Source organism: Arachis hypogaea, chromosome 18 (genome assembly GCF_003086295.3).
Source record: "Arachis hypogaea cultivar Tifrunner chromosome 18, arahy.Tifrunner.gnm2.J5K5, whole genome shotgun sequence".
Lineage (NCBI taxonomy): Eukaryota > Viridiplantae > Streptophyta > Magnoliopsida > Fabales > Fabaceae > Arachis > Arachis hypogaea.
In genome coordinates, this window is record NC_092053.1 from 51,399,309 (window position 1) to 51,405,339 (window position 6,031).

General features: G+C 41.4%; 1 non-coding gene across 1 annotated transcript; it reads left to right on the top strand.

Annotated features, from left to right (window-relative positions):
* The first annotated feature begins 2,936 nt into the window (after positions 1 to 2,936).
* Positions 2,937 to 3,043, top strand: LOC112774422 (small nucleolar RNA R71). Its single transcript, XR_003188914.1, has one exon. It is a non-coding gene; the product is annotated as a small nucleolar RNA R71 (small nucleolar RNA).
* Positions 3,044 to 6,031: the final 2,988 nt, after the last annotated feature.

The following is a 6,031-nucleotide window of genomic DNA, read 5'->3' on the forward strand; positions in this document are numbered from 1 at the left end:
GTGAAGGTAGGGAGTGTGTCTTTGATGGGGTAAAAGGAGTTGGTTGCCAAAAGTGGGAAGTGTAAAGGATGGAAATTGGAATGTGAAAGGAAGCATGGAATAGGAACCACTTATATAGGGAAGTGGTGAGTGAATAAAAGGTGTGGATTGATGGAGTGGGTGTATGATGAACGGATGGGGTTTAGCATGGGATGAGCACAAGGATCATCAACTTTATGATGGGTTTAGTTCGATTTCCAAGCGTGTCATTCTTCCAATGTTGCATGGCAACATTTCCCAATGCATTCCCCTTGAAGACACGTGTATAGTCCTCTCCTTTTGAAGTAGCCGAACCCTTCCTCTTTCAATTGTCCCATCAATTTTCCTACAAAACGAAAGGGATGTGATTAATGAAATTGTGGAAAATGGTGGCAAAATTTAAAACAAAATGGGATAACTACTTTTTTAAAGTTTTTGTTTCTAACTAACTAAGTGCTATTCATGACTGCAAACCAACTGTCTATTGAATTGTCCATGTATACAACATTGGTGACACCAAACTTAGTTTGTGGCCATGTGGTGTACAAAGTTTTGTTCAAGGTTCTAAGAGTGACATGATATGAATTGCATTCATGTCCTCTTTGTGTGTCTTGAATACCAAACTTGTTCTTCACTATATGCTGCATAAAAGGATTCATTCAAGTATATGTCAGAGTTGAATTGGAATTCATGAACCTTGCATTATTAACTACTTAAAAGCATATAAAACATGGGTTGCCTCCCATGAAGCGCTTCTTTAGCGTCACTAGCTTGACGTTCTGACTTTGTCAGGGTGGTTGGTAATGCTTCAAATCTTCCTCCCTCGCAGTAAATCTATCTCCATTGGCTTCATCAAGGATCTCCACATGTTCTAAGGAGAGAATCCTGTTGATGGTGAAAACTTTAGGTAGCTGAGATGGGATGGTGGGGAGATGAGGTGGGATAACTGGGAAATAAGCTGAGATCACTTTATGCCCTGGAGAGAAGTTCTCTGTAGGGATCTTCTTGTTGCTCCACCTCCTCGGTGCCTTCTTCTTTGTTCCTTTTGATGTTGCCCTGCTCTTTGTGACCTCTTTTTTCCAAGGAAATTTTGTTGCTGGTCTCATATGACTCTGGTGGTTCAGGTTCCTCCTGGATTTCCTTTTGATGTGACAACTGCTGACCGTCTTGTTCATCAACCAAAGGGATTTTCAGGTGTGCAGCTTGTGCTTCAATGCTTGTTTCTTCCACCAGTGCTTTGTCGTGATCTCCCCTTGGTTCCTTGCTTTCTTGATCTGCTTCTTGTGAGGGTTTGAAGATATTGAATGCGAGTTGTTCGTCATGTATCCTCAGTATTAGCTCTCCTCGTTCCACATCTATAAGCGCTTTGGCTGTAGCTAGGAATGGTCTTCCAAATATGATTAGGTGAAGGTGACTCTCTTCCATTTCCAATATGACAAAGTCTGTGGGAAGGAAGTAGTTCTCAACCTTTACCAACACGTTTTCAACCACTCCTACTGCTTGTTTTTGAGTTTTGTCAGCCAGCCTGATGACTACGTCTGTGGGCATTAGCTCATTGATCTGCAGCTTCTTCATAAGGGATAAAGGCATTAAGTTGATACTTGTCCCAGGTCACAGAGTCCTTTGTCAAACATTGTTTCTCCTATGGAACAGGGGATGTAAAAACTCCCTGGGTCCTTTCTTTTTGTAGGCAACTCTGGTTGAATGAGAGCACTGCACTCCTTATTCATCACTATTGTTTTCCCTCCTTTGAGTGAGCTTTTCCTGGTCAGCAGCTCTTTCATATACTTAATGTACGAGGGCATTTGTTGGAGAGCCTTGATGAATGGTATGTTTACATGGAGAGATGCAAACATATCAAGGAACCTTGAGTATATTCTCTTTTCCACACCACCCTTGAGTCTTTGGGGAAAAGGTGCATAGAGTTTCAGCATCTCCTTCTATGTAATTTTGGTTTCTTGGTGACTCTCTTCCTGCTTCTCTGCTGAAGTATCTCCAGAGTGTTCGAAGGGTTTGTTCAGCTCTTCCTCAGTCCCCTTATCACTTATAGTGACCATCTTGCAGTTTTCCCATCTTACTTTCTTTGCTTCACCTCTCGGGTTTTTCTCTGTGTCACTTGGGAAGTTGTCAGCAGGTTTGGGAATCTTCTCAGAGAGGTATCCCACTTGAATTCTAGCCTCTTAATGGTGTCTCCCTGGTTTTTGATATTAGCTCGCACCTCCTCCTTGAACACCTTGTTCTCTTGGAGTTCCTTACATATGCCTTCAAGTAGGGTCTTAATCCTTGAGAGTCTATCTTCGGATGATGGTAAGTTGGAGTTGGAGGGATGAGAATGGCTATTTTGGTTTTGATATGGATGTTGAGAGGTGTTGTTAGGTGGGTGCTGATATGATCTCTGTGTGGAATGTTGGTGAGCTGTATTGTTGTTGGGGTTGTGACATCTCTGATCTTGGCCTTGATCTTGTTGATTTTCTCACCCAAAGTTTGGGTGGTTCCTCCAACCAGGATTGTAAGTTTTAGAGTATGGATCATGGGTCTGCCTAGGTGAGTTTCCAATGTAGTTGGCTTGTTCCTGCTCACCCTCTGCTTCTGCATTCACTCCTTCTTGGGTTGCTGATGAGGTGGTGATTGCTGCTACTTAGCTCCTCTCCATCTTCTTGGTAAGGTCAGCCAACTGCTTGGTAATCAGCTTGTTCTGGGCCAGCAATGCATCCACGTTATTTAGCTCCATTACTCCTCTAGTGTTGCCTCTTTCAGAAGCATAGAAGTAGTCATTCTCCGCTACAGTCTCAATGACATATATGGCTTCTTCAATGGTCTTCTTCTTATTCAGAGATCCCCCGGATGAGTGGTCTACTGGCTTCTTTGATTCATAAGAAAGACCTTCATAGAAAATATGTAACTACACCCATTCATTGAACATATCTGGCAGGCACCTTCTTGTCAAGTCCTTAAACCTCTCCCATGCTTCATAGAGAGTTTCACCATCTTGTTGCCTGAAGGTTTGTACCTCAGCTCTTAACCTGTTGATTCTTTGAGGAGGATAGAATCTCGCCAAGAATTTGTTCACCACATCTTCCCAGGTTGTTAAACTCTCCTTCGGAAAGGATTCCAGCCATTTAGATGCTTTGTCCTTGAGTGAGAAGGGAAACAGAAGCAGTCTATAGGTGTCAGGATGAACACCATTAGACTTCACAGTATCACATATCCTCAGGAATGTGGTTAGATGTTGATTGGGGTCTTCTTGGACACTTCCTCCAAATGAACAGTTGTTCTGAACCAGGGTGATGAGCTGTGGCTTTAGTTCAAAGTTATTGGCATGTATGATTGGCTTTTGGATGCTACTTCCACAGTTTCCTGGGTTTGGATTGATATAAGAGCCTAGAACTCTCCTTTCTTGTCCAGCATGATGCACTGGACCTTCTCTTCCATGGTTGTGAGCCTCTTCTTCATGATGGTTCTCTATATTCTCATCCATGTCTGATTCAAAGTACTCTTCCTCTTCCTCAGCACTAACAACTCTCTTTCTTCTTGCTTCCCTCCTTAATCTAAGGAAGGTCCTCTCAGGTTCAGAATCAACAGAAGTTGAAGCCCCGCTTCTTCTACCTGTCATACAACCAACAAGGCCAAAGCAAAAGGGAGATAGAGAATATTCTTGTTAAAAATGCTGTTAGTGTGAGTGATGCAATATATCAAACAGTTAGTGGGTTAGTGAACTGAATTGTAACAAATACGAGAACACCACAAATGGGTAGGGGCAAAGGGAAGAAAATAACTAAAACTAAAAGTAAATTACTCAAACAGAATTTAAATCAAACAAAAGAAAAATGCTCAATCTAGTTATCCACCAATTTAATCATTGTTGATACAAAATCAATCTCCGGCAACGGCGCCATAAACTTGATGCACAGAAACTTGTCTCTCAACAATTTTCCCTCGGCAAGTATACCAAATTGTCGTCAAGTAAAAACTCACAATAGAGTGAGGTCGAATCTCACAGGGATTGATTGGTCAAACAACTTTAATTGGAGGAATGTTCTAGTTGAGCTAAGCAGAATTTGATTGAAGAATTGCGGGAAATTAAATGGCAGAAAGTAAATGGCAGGAAATGTAATTACTGGAAATAAAGGACTGAATGTAAATGATGGAAAGTAAATTGCAGAATCTTAAATGGGAAAGGGGAAGATGAACATAAAAGTAAATGGAAGAAAGTAAAGAGAATGGGTAAGATCAGAAATGGGGAGTTCATTGGGCTCAGGAGATGTTGTATTCTCCGGATCAAGTTCATTTTTATCTCTTCCTCAATCAATGCATTTATTAATCTCCTTAGCAATCTTAAGTGATTGAATTCCAATTCCTTGGTAATTCAATCTCTCAAATCTTGATCAATAGCCAATTCCTTGGTCTAATTGCTCATGAGAAGAGATGAAATGTGGTCACTGATTATACCACATGTATTCCCAAATCAAAATGTTGGTAGGATTATATGTCACCATATCCATCCAAACCCCAATTTGGTCCAACATGAGAAAGCATTTATAGCATGATCTCTTCATTCCTCTTCCAAGGTTCCGAAGAGATCCAAGTATGAATAGCTTCTTTTCCAAGACAACTACCCAATTGGATGAAGATTAAAAGCTTTCTAGTAAGAACAAGAGAAAAGAAAGAAGAATAATGAAAACTATTATTGATCCATCAAATTACAACAGAGCTCCCTAACCCAATAAAAGGGGTTTAGTTGTTCATAGCTCTGGGAATGGAAAACAAAGATGGAAAATACATTCTCAAAGTAAAACTAAAAGTGCAGAGAAAGTAAAATTATACAGAGAGTAGTTCTCCCAATGGCCAAAAGCTCTCCTTTTCCTTTTTTCTATAGTTCAAAACTACTCCTATATATACTACTCTTCTGATCTTCTATTTGGCTCTTCAAGTCTTTGGATATGGGCCTTTGGATCTTGAGTTGAAGCAGTTTGGAATCTTCAGTGGGCTCAGCTTTACTTGCAGAGAAAGTGTGAAGTAGGCATGGACTTTAGCTAGAACTTTAGTGGCATTAACGTTAAGTGAAAATGTGGGTTCGAGAACGTTAGTGACAATCACCTTTTTCACTAACGTTCCTAGCCAAGATGGTTCACGTTAACTTCAACGTTAGTGGCACTAACGTGACTACTAACGTTGCCTCTTGGTCCATCGCAAGCTTTATTGGCGTTCACCTTTGCCAATAACGTTGCTCTTAGCCCCCCTTTTCTCACGTTAGAGTCCACGTTAGTATAACTAACGTGGGCATGCCTTAGCCTCGAGAGCGTTAGTGACACTTACCTTTGTCACTAACGCTCCAAACGCCCCTTCTCACGTTAGTGCCTCACGTTAATTGTCTTAACGTGGCCACTAACGTGGTGGTGATTGCCATCTCCAATGTTAGTGACAAAGGTGAGTGTCACTAACGTTGGCTCATCATTTCTTTCCTCCACTTTAGCTTCCACGTTAATGCAATTAACGTGACAACTAACGTGGCTCATAGTGGCTTGGTCCAACGTTAGTGACAAAGGTGAGTGTCGCTAACGTTGGCGATTTCTTGCTCCTCCCACGTTAGAGTTCACGTTAATGTAGTTAACGTGACTCTTAACGTGGCCAAGTGGGCTTAGTCCAACGTTAGTGACAAGGTGAGTGTCACTAACGTTGGCATTGTCTTCCCTTTCCATGTTAGAGTTCACGTTAACTGAGTTAACGTGACTCTTAACGTGGCCAATTGCCAATTTGGAGCGTTAGTGGTATTTACTTTTACCACTAACGCTGGAGCTCCCTTTCTCTCCACGTTAACTACCACGTTAATGTAGTTAACGTGGCAATTAATGTGGGCCATGATGGTTTTGAAGGCGTTATTGGCAATCACTTTTCTCATTAACATTGCAAGTTTATTCCCATTCCACGTTAGTGGTCACGTTAATTAGATTAACGTGGCTGCTAATGTGGCTCTTCCTTGCTTCCTTTGTCCTGAAATCAAGCAAATAAAGTG